The sequence below is a fragment of the Neodiprion pinetum genome, chromosome 4 (assembly GCF_021155775.2).
Source record: "Neodiprion pinetum isolate iyNeoPine1 chromosome 4, iyNeoPine1.2, whole genome shotgun sequence".
NCBI classification, from domain to species: Eukaryota; Metazoa; Arthropoda; class Insecta; order Hymenoptera; family Diprionidae; genus Neodiprion; species Neodiprion pinetum.
Genome location: NC_060235.2, coordinates 14,323,030 through 14,346,238, shown reverse-complemented (window position 1 = coordinate 14,346,238; position 23,209 = coordinate 14,323,030). Strand labels below are relative to the sequence as shown.

General features: G+C 42.3%; 1 protein-coding gene across 2 annotated transcripts in view; it reads right to left on the bottom strand.

Annotated features, from left to right (window-relative positions):
* LOC124217873 (post-GPI attachment to proteins factor 6) overlaps positions 1-23,209 on the bottom strand; it is a 531,987-nt gene that overhangs the window by 258,004 nt on the left and 250,774 nt on the right. The gene's annotated exons all lie outside the window — the stretch shown is intronic.

Sequence of the window (23,209 nt, the reverse complement as noted above, 5' to 3'; positions counted from 1 at the left end):
AGCTAAGCACCACCAACGGCCCTCGATACTTCGGATGTAGCTTCGTGGAATCGCCAGTCTGCGTCGGCACCGTTTTCATGAAGACAATACTCCCCACTTCTAGCGATATGTTTCGGCTACGATTTGCATCATACCTGAGTTTCATTTTCTCCTGTGTTGTAGCGATACGACCTCGAGCCTCGTCCTGCAGCTTCATCGGATCACGATAACACACAGTCGTTCCTTCTACGAGTTGACGAAGGGCTCCTTCGTTTCTGCGGGGCACATAGCCGAATACTAATTCGAACGGGCTCCTTCCCGTTGTCGCGTTGCGCATCTCGTTAAGATCACTCTGGATCGTGTCCATATTTCGGTCCCAAGTCCGTCCCTCGTCGTCGTTGATATTCGTACTGATTGCAGCCACGATTGTCGCGTTGGTACGCTCGACCTGTCCGTTCGCCTGGGGATGTCTAGGCGAGTTTAGCGTGTGTTTGATTTCATGTTCCGCGCAAAAGGACTCGAACGTCTTCGCGGTGAAGCACGTCCCTCGATCGGACACAAAACAGTCAGGTGCTCCCCGTTCTAGTACGAACGCTTTCAACACACGTATCACCGACGTTGTACGAGTGTCACGGACTACCTTAAGTATTACAAATTTCGTGAGATTGTCCACGATCACGAATATAAACTTATTCCCCTTGGCACTTGTAGGGAACGGACCGGGATGATCCACGTGGATCAACGAGAACGGTCGCGAACCCGGCGGAATCGGGTGCAACTCCCTGGCTTGCTTCCCCGGTTTCGTTTTCGCGACGCACACTGTAAACACGAATGCACGTGTTGTTTCACGTAGGCACGCACTCCCGGAAAATAATAATGTTCTAAAATACGCGTTGCCGTACGCTCGGCCCCTGGATGGCTCTTCAAGTCGTGAAAACGAATCACTAAGCTCTTTCGCATCGCGCGCGGTACGACAAACAAATCCTTTCCGTCACGTAGTTTGAACAACAGTCCACCACGTAGCTCATAATCGTGCACACAGCTTATTTCGTTTTCCGATCGCTCACTTTTTGGTTTCTCGAGAATTCTCACTTTTTCACTAATCGCTTCGTCCGATTGTTGATAGAGTCGGATCAAGTCCTCCTTGTTTGTTAGCTGGAAAACACCGATGTCGTCCTCCGATTGACTAACGTCCGTCGGTGCGCGACTTAACGCGTCGACGTGGGGCATCTTTACTCCTTGTCGATGCACGATGGTGTACTCGTATTCGCTGAGCAAGTCATGCCAGCGAATCACCTGCGGATTCACCGAACGTTGTGTATTAAGGTAGCACAGAGCCTGGCAGTCCGTCACAGCGGTGAACGGGATGTTTGCCAATAACGTTCGCATGCGGCACACAGCCCACACGATTGCCAGCAATTCTAGTTTGCTGCTGTGGTACCGACTCTCCGGTTCGCTCGTTCTCCGACTTATGTCGCATACTAATTTCAAAGAGCCCATCTTATCGCGCTGCAGCAACATCGCTGCCAATCCAAGCGCGCTCGCGTCGGTGTGTAACTCCGTCACTGCCGTTGGGTCAAATGTCTGTAAGACCGGCTGCTCCGTCAACTTCCCTTTTAATGCCTGGAACGCTTGTGATTGTGCATCCTTCCACTCGAACGTCGCGTTTGATTTTAAGAGCCGCGAGAGCGGTTCAGCGAGTTGTGCGAAGCGAGGCACAAACTTGCTGAAATAGCTCGTTAGGCCAAGAAATCGCCTGATTTCATGGACGTTAGTCGGCGCAGGAAAATCACGTATCGCCTTTACCTTTTCCCTTCCCGGCTCGATTCCTGCCGCGGAAATTTCATGACACAAATACGACACCTTCTCGAATAGGAATCGGCACTTGGCGAGTTTGATCGTCAGCCCGGCGTCTCGGAACGCCATCAGCACCGCACGTAGCTTCGGACCAAGATCCTCCCAACTCTTTCCCGGAATAAGTACATCGTTCAAGTAGAAAAGCGCAACTGTGCCACGAAGCGGTCCCAACGCTTTTTGCATTGCTTTGGAAAAATACGCGGGCCCATTCATCAGGCCGAAGATCATCCTTGTAAATTCCACCGTCTCTTTTGGAGTGATGATTGCCGTCTTCTCACGTGCTTCGTTGGTAAGAGGAATTTGTAAATACCCGTGTGCCAAGTCGAGTACAATGAAGCATTCACTGTCTCGAATCTGTGCGAGGTGGTCATCAATGTTGGGTAGGGGGAAATGTACGTGCTCCGTGATAGCGTTCAATTTCCGAAAGTCTACACAAAGCCTTGACTCTCCGGTTTTCTTACGTACCAACAATACCGGACTCGCGTACGCGGATTGTGTTTAGGTCACTATCCCCGCTCCTTTCCATTCGTCGATAATGTCACGGATTTCTCCTCGTTCCTTGTCCGTTGCGCGATACGGCTTGCCACTAACAGGCCCGGCTCCCGTCTACACTTTTATGTCCATTTCCACGTGCTTAGCCCGACCTAAATCATGCAGTCCCGTTGCCACACAGTCACGGAACTCACATAGCATTTCACATAGTTCTCGTCGCACTAAGTCCGATTGCTTTACACCGATAATTATGTCCGACTCGCGAATATCACTAGGCGCAACACTACATCGATCAACCATTTTGATTTGTGACACTTGGCCTCGAATTACTGGGGTTCCTTCGACAACCCGGCACGGCTGCGAGCTTGTGTTTGCGATCGGCACAAGATGTTGCGAAGAGTCACCAACACCGACCAGATATATGGAATTTGGCGGCACCAGTGTTGTTCCCGAGACACGTACACTCGCGGTGTTCGATACACTGTCACTTTCGCGGTCGACCGATTTCGTGAACACGAAGTTATCGCCGCTTTATGGTAATTTACGTTGTTCGCGTCGGTACACGTGCGGCCTACCAAAATATCGACCGACTGGAAGTCATCCGGACATACCAGCATCGTAATTCTTTGTACTTCTACATTGTCTATTGTCACGTCACCGCACACCGTACCGACCGTCTCGACGGTATTGCTCGGTGGCCCCCACGGCTTGAGTGCCTTCGTTGATGATTCTATCGCGAGGTTTTCGCGTTTTGTGCACGACTCGCGAATAATGCATTCAGCGCTGCCGGTGTCGATAAACACGGTCACTAAGTGTCCATTTATCGTCGCCACTTTCATATATTTTTTTATTGAAGGGTCACACGTCACGCTCACTGAGTGTATGTGGTTTGTTTCGGGGGTTTTTGTGTTATTCGGACACGACTTACTTATGTGTCCCACTTTATGACACTTGTAGCACGTCACTTCATTCGCAGGGTTTGGGCAGTCGCGAATTACATGTCCGGTCTTTCGGCACCGATAACATACGGGCTCTCGCGGTCCCGTCGATGTGGCACCACGATTCTTGATGTTGTTGTTGTTAGAATTTCGTTGTCGCGATTTCTCTGCCTCCCGCTCGCCTCCCAGACACCTGTGAAACCGAATCATGTCGTGTAGAAGGCTGTCGTGTTCGCAATGCGTTGCTAAAAGCAACGTACGTGCCAAGTCTTGCGACCACAGTCCCCGAAGGGCTTCTCCCTTTTCATCGTCGAACGTTAGATTCAGCACACCACACAGCCTCACTTTAGCATGAAAGTATTGTGACAAGCTTCAGCCCTTTTTCTGCGTTCGCGCACGCTTTCTTTCCCATTTCGTAGCGGTCACTTCTTGCGTTGCAAACGTCACTAAGAACGCTTCGCGGAACGTTTCCCACGATTGCAAGGATCGCACACGATTTCGAAACCAATCTCGCGCACCCCCACCTAGGTGCATACGCGCTGCAGCTAGCAAATAGTCGTCAGGCCATTTATGTAAATCACGCAACGTCTCTAGATTGTCAATCCATTCTCGAGCTCGTATCCCATCGCCCTCGCCTGAAAATGTCTTGATGTCGCGCGACAAGTCGGGTATCACGTAGTACGACGGAATTTACGCGGTTACGACGGACGGAGCCGGCTGCTGTCTCACTGTTAACAAATGTGAGAGTAATTGAGCCAAGACGTCAGGCTCACTCGACGCGAGCAGCGACTGTAACGCATTTGCCACCTGTGGCTGTGTCGCCTGCTCCTTGAGCGAAGAGTGTTTGGCCGGTGCTGACGAAGGCACCGTCCTCGCCTCGGATTGGGCGCTCCTCTCAAGCGTAGGCACTGTCACTTGGTCGATTCGTCTTGTCTCGCGTTCCGTTGCTCCTCCTTCTACATCATCCGTCGCTTCTTCCAGTACGTTCGCACTGAAGAGCGATGGTCTCGTTACCACGTGGTCGGCGATTGTCTCGTTCGCCATCGCGCCAACACCGCCATGTTGCGATTGGCGTTCCGCCGGGGTTCCCGCGCGCCCTCGTCCGAACGAGCGATGGACGACCATGTTGCTGGCCTGCTGCACGAACGCGTCGAAATCGCGTTCATTTATCGTGGATTCCATTTACTTCTTTCTTTTTCCACACAGCCACACAGCTTACATACAATACATAGAGCACACAAAGTACATGGGTCACATAGCACACACAGCACAAAATAAATGAATGAACTCGAGCTTGTCCACATAGTCCACTGAGCGTTTTTTTTTTTTTTTTTCAGTCGTGAACACTTCACCTCTGGTTTCGCGACACGCGAGTCTCGTCTCGTCGTTCACGCGGTCTAATTGCCCGACACGCTTTTTCCCGAGCGTAATGATTTCGTATCCCACTTCTGAATGTTGAATGTTTACTAATTTATAACTTTTCTCTTTTTTTTTTGACAAGACGATCGTGAAGGGCCATACTTTCGCTACCTTGGCCAGGGCAGGAAAGACTGATTGAAGGGACAGGACGAATAAGTGGTTCAGAGAACGATGACATATGCTCGTGGTTATATTCACTATATTAATGCAAAAAAAAGGATGAAAGGACTGAGGGCCTTAATAATCATAATTAAAGTAATAGCTCGAGTTCTAAACGTAACGACTTTTGACCGACTTGACTCGCCACGCGACACACACACAAGCACAGAGAATAGAGAGAGAGAGCACCACGTCTGGCCTCTTCTCGTCCTCGTGTTCAACTCATTAGCAAACGCCGGTAAGCCAAGATGGCTGAATACTCGGCGTAACGTTCTAGATCGTTCAGGTGGGCGTATCGTGGCGCCACCTAGGCCTTCTTTGTATCACCGGGAAGTTCTCACTCTCTCTCTTTCTTCTCTGTCTCTAACACGTTGAATTTTATTCCTTTTTCAGGCTGACAAATGAATCGAATCCCCTCCTGTATCGTCCTTCGTTGAGCTCACTGTCTTTGTCGATCATCAGAAACCCGTCCTTCTCACCGTTCCAGCATGCAGAGGCCACACTTTTAAACTCTGTGTAAGACATATCGGTGTTTACATGGTCGTTGTATACGTGTCTCAGGTTCATATCGTCTTGTTTGTATAACACGAGTAAGTTTACGTTGTCGCGCTCGAGGTGTTTGGGAATACGCGCGTACGTCTGACAGATATAGAAACAGTCAACGTCGTGATGTCTACCCATGCAAAAGTAGGCTTCAATATTGTCCTGCTTCTCGCACGCTACATCGTCAAATATGATTATTGAGTAGGGCCGTGCTTCTTCCGATGTAATCACTTGCTCACGCTCGGTTAACGCAAAATACTCCGTATTCTCAACATAGTCCAAAAATTGGTTCAACAATTGGTATTCAGGTTGGTTGAGAGATTTCGAGTGATTTGTAGATATTTTCTAATCTGAGTCCGTTGGGATGGGTTATAAGTGTGAGCAACGCAGTAGTTTTACCACAATTCGACGGTCCACAGAATATTGAACATACACTATTCGGGAGTATTTTACCGTGCCGTTTGTGCCTTTTGACATTTCGCTCCGAAAAGTTGTCAAAATTCATCAAGGGAAGCTTAGTAGGTTGTTTCTCAAACAGCATCTCAGACATGACTGATCGGATTTGTTATAAATATCGCGTTTCAAAGCACTTTTCTTCAGTCAACGCACGAACATGATCGCGTACAGAGGTGAACGAAGCAGCAGGCGGCAACATCGTGGCAAGGGTCTGGTGAATAAAATCATCAACAGCCTTTCAGTCGAATTGCATGTACCTGGTTATCAGTACTGTGGGCCTGGTACAAAATTAACAAAGAGACTCGCGCGAGATGATCCGGGAATCAATCTTCTCGACACGGCTTGCAAGGACCACGACATTGCTTGCTCGCAGAATCGTAAAAAATCTTGAAGTTGAAAACGAGGCTGATAGGGTGTTGGCTGAGAATGCTTGGAAACGGGTTTTCGCAAAGGACGCTAATTTGGGTGAGAAGGCAGCCGCTTGGGCAAAAGCTAATGCAATGAAAGTAAAATCAAAACTCGAAATGGAAATTCGAAAGTCAAAAAATGCGACCTTGAGAAAAATTATAAATGCTGCAAAACGTTCTATGGTTCCAAGCAACGATGCAAAAGTAGCTATCGAATCAGCGCTAGAGGGAGCTGAGAACGCCGTTAAGACAGAGGGTGGAAAATGTAAAGTGCGAACACCTCGCATCCTACCGGTACCTTCAAAAGTCGGTGGTTTTCTGCCGTTTCTGATTCCTATTTTCACTAGACTCACAAGAAAACGTTTTAAGGTGTCCCCCTCCGATTTCGATGGAACTCTGGAATGTTATAGAGGGTCAAAATCGATGACATATGTATTTTTTTTATCGGCCCAAACTCATTTTAAAGGGGTGAAACACCCCTCCAAAGTTGACCGCCTCCCAAGATGATTTTTCTGTTCTGCATACAAGGGGGGGATTTTGATAACTAATGATGATAGTAATAAATACCTTGTCAAAAGTGATAGAAAACATACTTCGAACATTCTCAAAAACTCTCTATTTTAAGGGTTAACTTGTATATACAAAGTTCATTTTTTACACTAGAAACAAGATGTTCATCAGAGCTCAATGAATCCAACAGCACTGTGAAGAGCATGCAAGAATACAGAATACGTGCTTTCGATTTTTCCCCAAAAACTGAATTCTTATCAACTTTTTTCCCAATATTGCGGATTATGTCTAGTATTTAGCCATGAATCATTGAATTACATTGTTTGAGGCTCGCATTCATTCTGGCATCGCTCTCTTATCATTTTACTGTTTTATCATTTTTTTTCAAGTAACGTAAATATTTTTTATTTCAAGCAGACTATCAACTACTCGAAAATCCGATGTGTGTCATATGTAAACAAGTCATATCTCTACTTGGATTAATTCTATGGCACAGATATTTGAGGGGTAAGGGCTGGGAAAAAGATAAACAAAAAACAAGTAGTGATTAATAGCCATTTTGCATTGAAAAAATGAATGAGGAAATTTTTTTTTGTTACTTTGATTCATACACTAAATACGCCTGTGAATAGTTTTGTAAATAATTTACGTTTTCATATAATACAAAATTGTTGAATATGCACATGATTCTACTTCGTCTACCGTGGCCACACCCTTTAAACAAAAACAAGTTCGAAGATTATCTATGAATCGCTTTATGGATGATAGTCGGTACAATAATGATATTCATCAAAAAAATGCTGTAGGCTAAGTGATTTTTTACAGCAAGAACATCTGATTACTGCGACATGCGTGCAACCTTCGATTTCACAATTCGGATGAGATGAGTGTCCAAATGCAAAATCGACGGGGTTATCAAATTCATCAGGTTTCTTTGCAATGAACCCGCTTTTATGCCACGCATAACGAAACAAATTATGATATCACGGCGATGACAGTTGGTTGTGAACTAAAGACTGTAATTTTATTATATTATTCCTCAAATGTGAATTTAAATCATAATCAAGAAGAACTACGGTGTCTGAAAAATGACGAATATAATTTTTCCATATACGGAAGCCGAAGACATCGAGAGGTTGAATTCTTCCAGTGGTTCCTTTCGGTATCAATAAAGTCGTCAACTTTTTTTCTGGGGGTGTTGTCTCTTGCACAACTCTAGAACAATGCCCACTCCAAGAATCAATTAGAAGTAGACTCTTCGGTCTCACTTTTGGGATGAACACTTCTTCTAACCACATCTTGAAATGCTCTGTAATGAATCATTGTGATTGATACCGTTTGAATATATGCAGCGCGAAACAAGAATTATTATACCGGAAGTAAGTTTTTCTAATTTGGAAGCTCTGATGAAAACATTTGGCGGTCTAAATAAATGTTGTTCAACTATAGGTCCGAACGTTCTGGATGGTTCTCTTGAAACAATAAATGAAGGAGATAATAATTTTCCGTCCGCTAAAATTGTAGGCTGTATAGTATAACTGTGCGTTGTTGAAGTTACTGATTGTACTATGCACGACACTTGTTCAGTTCCTTCTTCCGTTAACGTTCGTCCAGAATGGATCTCTATTTGAAAACCACTCTGATCAGAATTATATATATTTTGTAATCCATATTCGGAAATGTTAGGTTCAACTCTTTTCAAAAATTCTTCAGCACTCTTGTGTAAATATTCACTATTTTCCACTGATTTTCGCGTGACGAATTTATTGATTTTTCTGCTAGAAATGCGATGGATCTTCTCAAAGTGAAGTAACCACGTTGGCGATGCTTCAAATCGAAAATCCTTATGACTGATAAGTCCTTGGGCCTGTGAAGCCCATCTTCGCAGACCCGTATCATGAACAATCAAGCCTGCGTCAATGGCATTTTTCATATTTTGCAATGTTTACTCTGATATGCGAGCCAATTTTTCCATGTATGTCCCTCCCTGGTTGATTTGGTGTGCCCAACGACGCAATTGTCATACTGATTTGACTTTTTTATACCTATGACGAACCGTATCAATTGAGCAATTTTTTTTCGTCTTTGCACTTCTCCAATATTCAACAGCTCTTCTTTTATAATCAAAACTTGAAGGTTTGTCATCTTCGGAACAGCTATTTTCAGGTCCTTCGGAAGGCACCGGAAAATCTGCATCTTTCACTGCGAACGTTTCAAGATTTATGTAGGGCTCTTCAAAGTCAAGAGAATTTTCCTCAATCATTCCCACACTATGATATTCTGTCATGCTTTGTAATAGAATGTTTTCGAAGTTCGATACTATTTCACGCTCATCATTTGTTAACGGGGACCCGGGTATATTCATTACTTCAAATGCTGCCCACAGAAGTTTGATAACGTTTATTGGATTCACTTTCATTGTAAACGTGAGAAGAAATTCAATAACTGCTCGAAGTTCTGTTATTAACGTATCAACAAGCACTGAACGGTCTCACGACTTTTCATATTGAAAATATCCGAAAGATACGTGTAATCGTTAAAAAAAATATCTGTGCCATAGAATTAATTCAAGTAGAGATATGACTTGTTTACATATGACACACATCGAATTTTCGAGTAGTTGATAGTCTGCTTGAAATGAAAAATATTTACGTTTCTTGAAAAAAAATGATGAAACAGTAAAATGATAAGAGAGCGATGCCAGAATGAATGCGAGCCTCAAACAATGTTATTTGATGATTCATGGCTAAATACTAGACATAATCCGCAATATTGGGAAAAAAGTCGATAAGAATTCAGTTTTTGGGAAAAAATCGAAAGCACGTATTCTGTATTCTTGCATGCTCTTTACAGTGCTGTTGGATTCATTGAGCTCTGATGAACATCTTGTTTCTAGTGTAAAAAATGAACTTTGTATATACAAGTTAACCCTTAAAATAGAGAGTTTTTGAGAATGTTCGAAGTGTGTTTTTTATCACTTTTGACAAGGTATTTATCACTATCATCATTAGTTATCAAAATCCCCTCCTTGTATGCAAAACAGAAAAATCATCTTGGGAGGTGGTCAACTTTGGAGGGGTGTTTCACCCCTTTAAAATGAGTTCGGGCCGATAAAAAAAATACACATGTCATCGATTTTGACCCGCTATAACATACCAGAGTTTCATCGAAATCGGAGGGGGACACCTGAAAACGTTTCCTTGTTAGTGCTAGAGGCGCGTTAGCCGGTGGTGTAGCAGATATAGCAAAAGCTGTGAACGATGCAAGTGTTGCTAAACGAGAACTGGGAGAGAGCAAACGACACAACAAAACCATGGAAGCTATCGCGTTCGGCAAAGGGCTTCATATGAAACCGTACAAAACAGGTCTTGGTCTCCATCTTTCAAAAAACTAGATGCGATGCTACCACGTCCGGCGTTGACTGATTGGGACTTGTTGTAATATGCGAAAATCTTCAAGGTTTCGCATTTCCGCGGTGTTTTCTTGCAAAACGAAATGCTCGAAAACGGTCCACGAAAAAACGAGTCAGCTATGATCAACCGTGACGACAAAGACGGTCCGGGAACACACTGGGTTGCATTCTAGAAACGCGACAATAATATCGATTACTTCGACAGTTTCGGCAACCTTCAACCACCCTCAGACCTCATCAAATACCTCGGCGTTGTTAGTGTTAAATACAATCATGAAAGGTACCAGGATTATGATACATTTGAATGCGGACACTCGTGTCCGAAATTTCTAAGTGGTGAGCTATATAAACATGGTGCGTGATTGATCAAAATCAGTCTACCAGTCGCAGTAATGGATGATTCTTCGACGTTAACGATTTCGGGAACCTCATCGATAGACGAGGCACAATATTTCCCACCGATCTAACTTGCTCGTGATAAAAGTTATGCTCTTGGCTTGGCAGAATTGTTAACCTTTAATTCGATTCCCACCGTTGATGTTGGTCACAATAAAATTTATGTAGCTGATAAAGTGATCACCATACCTACCGGCAGCTACGAGATCGAGGACATAGAGAAGTATCTTCAAAACATGCTGAGAAATAGAGACATCAGACTCGCCATCAAACCCAACAATAACACATTAAGCAGCGAAATCACATGCAACTACACGATTATCCCTTTCGCTACAGACCCATTCTACGTCGCGCCGTCCCCGCTGATCTAGTGGTCGCGTCAGGTGTCCGTACTTGCGGAACAACTGCAAGCGCCCGTCAGACGCACAATACCACGCTATCTTACGCAGAGCGAGTGCAGTCGCTCGTAAAAAAATGCTTAAGAAATTATAACATAATGTTGGGTTACCATGGGATTCATGCATATTACCCAGCAAAAGTTCGATACATATCCATGGACGACTCCTCAAACCGGATGGTACAGCTACTGTGAACACACAGCTCGTAAACAACGCGATCTGTCATCTGTTTGAAGACATTCGCTACGGAATTAATGCAGTTGAGATTGATAGAAGCAAGAACGTTGACTTGAAAAGTCTCATGAAGGGTTACGCTTCCCTGCACCCTGGTCAGACTTGGCTGATGGAGAACGCTGGGTGGCTTGATGTAGGAGAGAAGAAAAAATCAACCGATGCCGAGGGTAATTTTGACGTACTGATATTGCTCAGCATGATATTGGGTTTCGCTGAAGACTACCGCAAGATCGTTGTCAACGCTAAACATGAGTTAATTTTGACGAGATCAACAACTAACGTCAACGCTATCATGGAGACTCAAGAGGAGGAATTCGAAAACTCGATCAATGCAGTGGAATGGCCAATACCGTATTTGAAACTCGCGGATCAGAAAAAAGTTGACCTACTAAATTTCATTCAGAGAGATCCGCCTATTTCGATGAGCTTCCGAACTTGGGAAGTGTACGAATATCCCCCACTCACCACAACATCGAAACACGTTTGGACTGTGAAAACTTCCACTCTGCTTGAAGAACCTCGTTACGTCATTTTGGGTTTCCAAACAAGTAGAAAGAACAAGACCGGCAAGAACGCAAGTCATTTCGATCATTGCAATATCACGGACGTCAAGCTATGTTTAAACTCTCAATCTTATCCGTACGGTAACCTGAACCTCAGCATGAGTCGTTATCTGTACGCGCTCCTGTACGAGATGTACGCAAACTTCCTTGCTATCTACTACGACAAGAACCCCGAGCCGTTGCTGGCAAAGAGTGAATTCCTTCGAGACGTCCCCTTATTCGTTATCGACTGTTCAAAACAAAACGAATCTATGAAGTACGGACCTGTCGACATCCGTCTTGAATTTGAAGCTGAAGCCAACTTTCCCGCTAAAACATCGGCGTACTGCTCGATTGTTCGCAATCGTATTGTCGAATACAAACCGCTCAGTGGTTGAGTGAAAAAGTTGGTATAAAAGCTGACCCATTTCCACCATCTCGCACAGTTCAAAGATGGACCTTATCGTTGACATACAAGGCTTTCGTAGACCTTTCAACAATACCTTTACGTTGAAAGAATTGGCCATAATTTCAATCTATTTGGAAGCATCCCCATCAATGTTTTTCTTCAAGCCATCTTACGAATGGGATTGTCTGGACGTCAAATACGAAAGCCAAAATTTTTGGTTAGAACGCGATTTTCACGGTTAACCTTGGAGCTGTGGAACCATACCGTTTGAGGAAGTTGAGTGGACCATTGAAGACAGGTTGTGCAAAGCTGAAACCGTGTACGTAAAAGGAGAAGAAAAACGAGATTGGTTGCTCAAATTTGTCCCGAAAGTTCAAATCATCGATGTGCTAGACTTTGACTGTCCGTCGCTTCAAACCTTGCAAAAAACTTCAGCTGCGTCTCTAAGGTGCGACGTTCATACAATACCCAACGCAATCTGTGCAGCACAAAACGTTTTGATACTTTAAAATTGGCTCCAAAATCATCATACTGTTCGAATGGCGAGGGTGTACGATTTGTGTTACTGCGCAGAAGCGTCTACAAGAACGGTCCCGCATTCCTGGCGAATATATCATCCTGGTTATGATACTGTGGAATAAAATTATTGTACTATCGTTGTGAAGTAATTGTCAACTGTACCCTAAAAATTGTACTCAGTAAAACTGTTTTTTAAAGAATATTCGTGACATTATTTCACACCTTTACCTTCACCTTAGCTCTTAAGAGGGAATTTTTTTTCAATACGAAGCTCATGTATGATTCAACCTTGCTCTCCATCCTTGTCCGAGCTGTACTTAAACCGAGTTATGTTTTGCATTCCTAGAGCCATAGTAACCCAACACCGCAGATCCTTGGCTCTAAATGTATACTACCGCAGTTATCGGTCGACCTTGCACTCTGGTCTTGACTGAACCCGTTCAAAATTCATCGTTGAGTTCACATGACAATTACAAGCCAAAAAGAATGTCACGTGGTTGATATCAAACCGGCATCCGAGTAAGTGCAAAACAATTCTCAGAACCATTAATTTTCGAATTTCGCGTGGTTGATAACGTGGGAAAGGAATGTGAGGTGGTTGATGTTACACATCAGCGATATCCGAGTTGATAAAAAACAATTCTCGGAACTATTAATTTTGGAATGTCACGTGGTTGATAACGTGGGAAAAGAATGTGGGGGTGGTTGATGTTACACATCAGCAGTCCTACCGTGGGAAAGGAATTTGGAGTGCTTAATATTACACATCAGCAGTCCTATCGTGGGAAAAGAATGCGGGACGGTAAAAAAGTTCTCACCCCCGCTGCACCCTCTACCGTTGGCAGACGAGTACTACATAAAGACTTTGACCTTCGGTCGGTAAGATTGTCGGTAAAATAACACGATTTTGATCTTTGACCGATAAGAATTGTTGGTAAAGCAGTGCGATTTTTACCGTCGAACGATACAACTGTCGGTAAGGTTGCACGGTTTTGACCTCAAGTCGGTACGACGGACTGTGACGTCATCGCGGAAAAGGGTTTGAGTCTGAGGAGAATATCGGTAAGTGTCGGTAACAGGAATCTGCGTGTGGAACCCCCATTGCTATACTACTTGCATGGGTTCCGTTTTAGCAGGTTTTTTTGGTGTGCCAGTCATAAAATACTTCCCAAATCCTCGCAAAACTGAGCGCAACTGTTCTTTTGACTCGAAAGGAATGTCAGTTTCAATTTTGTCGAAATTTACTTCAATTGATTTCCCGATTTCGCAACCATCGACACGGATTTCAGGCTTTAATTTCAATTCGTTACAAAATACGAGCTCGTTCAAACCCTGGCTAAAAACTTCACGACCAATCGAAATATCACTACTCCACTAATGACTTGGCAGAACATGAAAAAGAATTTCTAGGGCAATGTCATCAATGTTCACTTTGGTAAGAATTTGCAAAGTACTATGGACACTTGTTAGTCCAGTTCTAGGCATAGTGACGATATTATCGAGTCTTTTCGACCTTGACGACACTGATTCTTTCATTGAAGAACATTAGGCTCCGGAATCAAAATCAAATAAAAACTGCTTACTTAAATGCCTCAAAATCCCAGAAGGTGAATTCACTCCGCAAATATCCATTCGTCGTTTGATATCCGATCCGTTGGAGCATCCTGACGATGACTTGTTATTTATTCCAGGACATTGCAAAGAATAATGCCCAGGTTCCTTGCACTTGAAGCAGGTTATAGGCTTCCTCGTGTCACTGCTTGTGGATGCTTCTCTCTGTCACGCATTTGATGCTGCATTTTTCTCGAAATTTTCTTCTTTTCTTAGATAGAACACAGATGATTTATGCCCGATCTTCCCACAAGTGAAACATTTCACATGGATGGTAGCCGATTTTTAGTTCAATCGTTTGGCTTCGGTCTGTCGTTGTTCTGTGTGAAGTTCCGAGTTTTGCCTCTTTAGGTAATATACTGCCTTAAATTGTTTTTGCAATTTATTCCTTGTCTCAATTTCTAATAAGCGGCGATACATTCTCCTTCCTTTGTCCTTCCTTGACTGAGATTCATTAAGAAAGCAGCGAGAGTTTCCGGGCATTCAAATCTTTGGAAGAATATTTCTTCAAACTCGTTCCAATTTATTCCGGCAAATACGTTTTGGGTCAGCCAAGATAATGCCTCTCCTTTCATCGTATGGCTTAAGGCGTTCATGAGCGACGCTCTTTTCAGCGGATGTTTTGACGTACACATGTCAGCCGTTCGAATCCATGCTCGAGTATCGATAACCTTTTCTGGGTCGATTTCAGGTAATTCGATTTTCGTCTCAGTAGGTTTTTTCATTGCCTCGATAATAAGCATGGAATTGTTTTGCTGCTGTTGCAGAAGCAATTGCCATTTTTCGTCGTCACGCTCCTCTTCTCGGTGGGAAGCAGATTCTGATCTCACTTTTGATGTCGGGGTGAAGCCTCGGAAAGGCGGAGAGGATGAAGGATTGGCATGTCAAGGATTCCTCATTGTGAAAGCGCGATGATCTCAACAGGTTCGGTCAATTCGCCCGCTTGACCGTGACTGTTGATTTCATCCAAGCGTTGTTATAAACAAACCATTTGTTTGTTCTATATTCATAGCATGATGAATAACGCTTGACGCTCGATACAGCGAACTCATTCAAAGTTCAAGTTTCGAATTCACTAAATGATATATCCTCTTTATTCTTCTCCGACATATATGTATACCGGGACAATCTCTTGAAACTATACATACAATGCGCATGCGCGAGTTTTATCGGCTGCTCGGGCAGGCTGGCCACTCCGAATTTCAGCTGTCAAACTCTATTCCCGGCGGCGATGTAGTTCATACGAATTTTTGAGGTTAGAATCTCAAACAGTCGAGGTAGTGACTCGTAAAGTTCATGCTAATGCTCTTTAAAAATTGGCTTTATTCGACTGAAAGAAGAAATATGTTCAGATGTTGGGTGCTTGGAAGAAACGCAGCAGGTAGGTGAAAGCACTTTATTTGATAACTTTTATTATTAGAAATAGCAACGAAATTTTTTTCTATCAACAGGTGATACGGCCAAAATAATTACATATCTGATATTCACTGTTATCTGCTTATTCAATTTATCACACGTACAAAGATCGTCGTCATTTCCGAGCAACTAAGCAACTTTCTCACTCTCTTGTCATTTCAGGCTATAATATTAAATTTCATCACTTTTGAAAATGAGACATTAAACCGAGAGATCAAGAAATTTAAATATCTCACTATCTGTAATAGAACTGTGAATCTTTTTTTTTCTCGAAAATAGTTCAACAAAATTCACAAATAGTCGATAGTCGATGTATTTTTTCCGATCAATGAATTATTGGTACTACTATTAAAAATTTTCTAATAATTATCAGAGTTCATTTCGCAAATTTTCTATGATGTTTTATTGAATAAATGAAGGGAACCTGATATCCAAACAAAAATTCAAGTAATATCAGAGTTATCAAAATGATTGATGTATTTCATGTTAGTGTGGTTCGAAATAAAGGAAATCTTATCGGAAGCGTGGAACTCAGGAACGTAGATCACATCCTGTGATACAACTTAAAAATTAACTCTCTCAGAATGCGCCTCAACGTCACAATTAGCTTCAAGGACAATCATGTTTTAGAGTAATGTCAGAACATTATTACGAGGACATTTACTTATCGGATTCAAGATTGTGTCCCTTGTTCCATCAAAATAAATGAATATCTAATTTTCAACGAAGTTCATTAAGATTTTTTTCCAAATAATGTAATCAGATACAATATCTTGTTCATAGTCCTCTGAACATCTCCTTGTAACAAGGATATTTGGGAAGAGTCCCTTTGTTGCAGGAACCATTATAAAATTCTTGGTTTTCAATTCGTGCTACTGAATAACTTCTGCGTTTCAGGTTTCATTTCCAATCTCAAAATGAGATTTTTTTTCGCTCCAGACAATGCTAACATGAAATGCAGAAATAATTGCGGTGAATGGCGATTCACAAGCTTTCAGTCCTAGCGTAGGACCTTATAAAGAGTGTAAAATTGAACTTGGTTTTGATTTATCGTACAACTAGCTAACCAGATGACACCATCAACTGAGATTGAATTTAAAGACATTTTTAACGGAAGTTATTTAACAATTCTAGATTTAGATTGATTCAGTTTGCCTAGCAAAATTCAACCCCACAATCCAATTAAGGACTTGAAAAACTATTCATCTGAATTCAGATGCCAAAGAGAGTGAAAGTAAGCGTCAAAATAAGATACCAAATTAAATGGTATGAAGTTTGAAAAACAATGCTGGTCAATAATAATGCTCGAATTACAATGGGGCACAGAATGATTCCTCGGTAGAATGGATTGGCAGCAACGGTTGAGTAAGAAACTTATCGCTATTGGCTCGATCAAAGTGAAATGATAGGATATTCAGACATTATGATCTGTAGTATATCCCGCTCTTCAATTTTGCCTCAACTGATGTTAAGAAGGTGGCGATGGCCTGATGAAATTTACTCTGGAACCTGATGTCTGACAGAACAACCAGGTTCGATGGTTATAATGATTGTACCGCTCGAGAAACCAGGATCCTCGCCACTCAAACGTTTTGACCATCAGGTAAGGCATAATTTTCCTTGTGTTATCAAAGCTTAAACTTTGAGCCTGCTGAAAAAGAAAACGAATTTTATCATTAAATCCATGTTAAAATATTGTAATTGTCAAAGATCACGTAATTAGAAATTTACCTACATGCTTCCGTGCCTGACAAATTTAGTCCCGCTTTGACAATGAATTATTTCGTACCTGAAAATACTAAAAGCTATTATTATCAGACAGGATCTTTTGGTATTTTTGGATACAACTAATATCCAATAAAATGCATAAAACATAAATCGTTAATGAGACCCATTTTTAATTTTATGTATATAAAAAATCTGTTCACAATAAACGTCGTTTTTACTTACCTACGTCTGTTTGTCCAGACTCTTACTTGTTAATGACATTTCACGTTGAATTTCAGATTTTTTCTTTCAATAAATAATACCCAATTTCTGTGTCATTTGATATTTGTTTTTTTCGTTGAATTCTTTATTGCGTCGGTTGAATGTCTTCTGACATCGACCACGGTATTACTGAAGGATACTATTCTTCTGAGATAATTCACGCTACTTAAAAATAAACAGCAACATAACCTCAATCCACGGCTTTACGCGGGAGAGATTTACAGCTTTTGTTTCATTTCGTGTACGTTGGCGCCCTGCTCAGCAGACGAAAACATCGTCGAGGGGCGATTTCACTAACCAATGAGATTGACGTATTTGGCGCATGTGCATTGTATGTATAGTTTCAAGAGATTGTCCCGGTATAAGATGTAAGTAAAGAATGTTCTACGAATATATATCTGTGGAATAAAAGATGCACATTTTTTTTTTTTCCCTCAATTCTTATTTATTTCAATCCACTATATCACGTATTAGATTTATCTGTCCAATTGTTGTGTGTACTGTCAAACCTAACCATTTCACATACCGGAACAATCTCTAGAAACTATACAGTCAATGCGCATGCGCCAAAGAATTCAATCTCATTGGTTGGTGAAATCGCCCCTCGACGATGCTTTCGTCTGCTGAGCAGAGTGCCAACGTACACGAAATGAAACAAAAGCTGTAAATCTCTTCCGCGTGAAGCCGTGGATTGAGGTTATGTTGCTGTTTATTTTTACGTAGCGTGAATTGGGTATTTGCATGATTTTTATATTTCTCAACTTTTGATGTTTTTCGATTCTATAAATTTTTTTAGAATTTTTGAAAAACAAATATTTTGTTTTTGTTTATAAATATTTGAATAATTGATTAAATAAAAAAAAGGCAATATTTAAATGAATAAGTAGCTCCATCTCGCGTATGTTAAACTCGGTGGGGATGACCCCCCTCCCTCAAAAAAGTTTGACGACCGGGCTGTGTCGGTAAAGTAGGGATTTCTACGCAGAATCCCTCTTGTATACCTAGTCATTACCGACCTTCGATACTGCTGTCAGCATCACCGAAGGTGAGGAGACCGAGCTGATTAACCGTCAGATGCAATTTTTTGCACAGTATTTTACTCCCCCTACACCCAATATGTATCCCCCAATGCCCCCCAATAACGCTCCTCCACCTCAAGCACACATGGCTCGCTCCTTTATTCCCCCCCTGATGTCACTGTCCTCACCTGGCTGCGCTTATCAGTCGGCGTTCCGTACCGAACCCAAGTCCTACGCTCAAGCGCTTGATCCGAACGCTCATCCTGCTGACCATGCGAATGTTCTGCCCATTGTTTGCCAATTTTGCAACCAGCGAGGTCACTCCGTTACGGAATGCCAACGTGACCAAAATAAAACATATTGTACGAAATGTTGAAGAATGGGCCACTTTCACAAGGAGTGTAACCGAACCAATGTACCCTGCAGAATTCAACAGCTGTACTGCGATAACTGTAATCGCAGAGGCCATCCAATAGAGCAATGTGAATCCCCTCCACGCAATAATCAAGGCCACATAAGTTCAAATCAACATTTAAATGACAACACTGCTCGCGGGGAGAACGCGCCCGTGAGCAATGCAAACTACTATCGTTCCAATCCTCAAACCACATCCTGATAACAGCTTCAACTAATCCCCCCCCTAATTTCGATCAATACCCCCGAGTTGACAAGAACTTCTACATTTATTATTGACACCGGTGTAGACGTAAATTTGATCAAAAAAAGCTCTGTTAGGCCCCTCGTACGACGCCCAACCGACGAACGTTTGACATTGACTGGTATAACAGATAGAAAGACAAAAACCATCGCAAGAACTGAAATACGTTTTCATAATAAGTCCCATACCTTTCACTTGGTCCCCGACTCGTTCCCAAATCCACATGACGGTATTTTAGGCCAGCCCTTTTCACGGAAGGAGAAAGCAACTATTTCGTTTAACTCAAATTTAGTAATGCTTGGATCCTCATTACCAATTCACTACGGCAAATTTGAACGATCCTCCCCCGAAAATACCCGCGTAATTATAATACAAGCCCGTACCGCTCAAGCCATCTCATCAATAGTTGCAAACCCAGACACCCAAGTAGGCAACCTTAAACGCATTGACTTAAGCAACAGCGTTCTTTGTGGCGAAGCATTAGTTGAAAATCAGAACGGCATCGCTTATTCCTACACATTTATTTCGAATAAATCTGCCGTAGAGATAACACCTCCAACGGTAACTCTAGACGACTTCGGCGATCCACTGGTACACTCATGTCCAACATCACGTTTAATTCACCGCTTCGTTACAACGACGCTCGCCGAAAAACGCCGCCTTCGCATCAACGCTCTCTCGTAACAGTTCATCAACTCTCTTTACACCGAGTCCGATAACCAATACTCCCCCCCCCCTCCCCCCATCCCCCTCTTCACCCTCCAGTCCACTGACCTCGCGCAACGGCAATCTGAACCTCCTGTACCTGATAACAGTACACCTTGTCTTAGTGCCGCAACAGTGCTCTTAACTGATAGTAGGTCAGAAAGATTAGACGTCCTGAAAAATTGCCTGCATCTTGACCACTTGAATGACCCTGAAAAAAAATCTATATCCAACCTCGTAACGGAATTTAACCATCTTTTCTATCTCCCAGGTGATAAATTAGGCCACACCCATTCAACTCATCACACTATCCCCACGACGCACAATACGCCCATTCATACCAAACAACACCGATTTCCCAAGACGCACAAAGACGAAATCGAATCCCAGGTTGATAAACAGTAGCAATGCAAGAAGAGTTCTACTTACAGATTCCTGTTACTGACTCTCACTGACATCCTCCCCAGACGCAAACCCTTCTCCGCGATGACGTCACAGTCTGCCGTACCGACTTGAGGTCAAAGACGTGCAACCTTACCGCCATTCTTATCGGTCGAAGGTCAAAATCGTGCGGCTGTACTGATAATCTAAACGACCGAAGGTGTAAGTCTCCATGTTGTGCTCGTCTGCCAACAGTGAAGGGTGCAGCGGGGGACGTGAACTTTTTTATCGACCTGGATGTCGGTTACCCGTCCCATACTCTTTTCCCACTATAGGACTGCTGATGTGTAACATCAACCACCTCGCATTCTTTTCCCATGTTACCAACCACGCGATATTCCAAAATTAATGGTTCTGAAAATTGTTTTTTACTTACTCGGATGCCAGGGTGATATTAACTACCCCACATTCTTTTTTCACGATATGAACCACGTGACATTCCAAAATTAATTCACTTACCCGGATGCCGGTTTGATATCAACCTCGTGACATTTTTTTCCCGGTCAAATTTCAAATTTATGTGGTGGGGGAACGTTATAAAAGTCAAAAGTGAAAACTTCAATGCTGGTCTGAAGCTGTTCTCCCTGCAAATGAGAAGTGCGTCTGTCCCGTACTGAAGTTATTCAAATTATAATTTTTCTCGTTTTAACATAAACTCTTATGGGAAACTGTTGAGGTGATGGATGTAATAACAATAATAGTATAGAAGGAGTAATGTCAGCTGACTGAAAATTTGAACGTGTTGTAATAGTACAATCAGACAGCTGTATGAAATACTTCAATGTTATTCCCTATCTCGTTCAGAAAAAATTAAAACAAAACTGCGAGAAAATGTAGCCGCTGAGTGACGGGCGCTTATTCGACACCTCAATAGCGGCAACACTGTAATTCAATAGCGGTCAACAATTTTTTGGGACCCATGCCCTAATTTTTTGTTATTTTTTTTATCACAGATATAATCCAGGACGATCGAGGATGATTGATTCACATGACTTTTTGAAGATTTCTTGAATAATGAGTAGATGCAATGTATGTAACATACTAATATGTGGCATGCTTCAGATTGGCTGTGAAGCTCATTGTTCATAAAAGCGATTTCAGAATCAATTAAAAATGCATTGTTACCTGTCAAGGATTATTGGGGTTTGAAAACGAATGACACAATTGTAAGTTTCCAGTAGACTCATACTTTTATACGTTATTTAGTGTTTTCTAAAATTGCACTTTTGAAAACAAAATTATGAAAACTCGAAAATATAATTACTTATCTCAATAAATAATATGTTTCGATAATTTTTTTGTAGCTTAGTTTGCTTAAAAGCAAACAAAGCTTAGGTGTAATAATTTGGCTTAATGTCTTTCGACTCGTCGTTCTCGTTTATTCGATTCTTTGTGAGCCACTCGACAATTTGCATGACCGAGGGCCTGTTAGCAGTGACTATCGCCTTGCCATTTATTTTCTGGCTGAGAAGCCGTATGATACCAGATGATCCCGATGCTACATAGGAATCTTTGAGCTGCTCAATGGTTATTGAGGCCTGTACCATTTTTTTTTTTCTAATAACGCCACCTATCGTACCTTTCAATGGATCAAAACTTGGAAGAAAGTCTTTCATACGTTTATCATCATCCCATTTTTGAAATTGTTCTGAGTAAGTCCTTGCGTCAGATACAAGTACGTTATATGAAATTTTTGCTTTTCGTAATATCTTATACAAAATTTCTGCGTCACACATTGCATTATGTGCACCTGCACTTGAGACGTTTAACCATTCTGATAAACCTGTAATAGTATACACCCCTTTACCCTTGCGACCATTGTGTTGCCTGATAACCTGTAAGGTGTCCAGGAAACTTCATTGAAATCACCACGCAAAGAGCAAGAGTTGATCCCATAATAAAGTCTGGGACCATCGAAACTGAAGTTGTGAGTGGCGGTGGAGAGAGATGTAACATGTTTTGTCGAAGGATTTTAACCAATGATGGAAATTTCCCAAAGCAACCCTTAGTGGAACTGACGTAACTTTTCTTCCATGGAACATTAGATCTCCATAAGAATTTGTCAGGCCATTCGCCTCTATGGCAGACGCAGAAATTTGCTGCGTTGGATTAACGTAGCTTTCAAAAGTCAACGTGCCAGACTTTGCCGCGATTTGCATAATGTCGTAGCCTCTACTAAAACCAGAAGTTTCAAGGTCTAATAATACTATGGGATGTGTTTCATCCATGGTGGGGTCAACGTCGTCATCATCGAGGTTTCTATCTTCTATCGCAGGAGAATTTAAAAGAGCACAATTGCTTTGATATGTAAGACCTTCAAGATTTTCCTTCCTATGTCGCAAAGCAGATCTCACCTTCTTTAACGCCATACGCTTCTGTTTGTATTCGTGAGTCTTGATCACACGCCGCCTATTGCTTAAGATACGTTGGGTCTTGGCAATATTCTCCGAATGAAATTTCCCTGATAATATGCCTGAAGATATAGCAACTTTTTGCGTATATGCCTCTTCAACATTCTTCTGTCCAATAGCACAAGCAAAACAAAAGTCAGCTGATTCAGATAAGCTGTAACATCTTGATTTAGGCGCCTTGCTTGCCATGGTATTGTTCAAGCTTTCATTAGCATTACTTGAGGCCCCTGCCGAAAATTTTTGAGCATTTGAAGCTAATTTATTAAAGATATCTTTAAGGTCTTCAAAT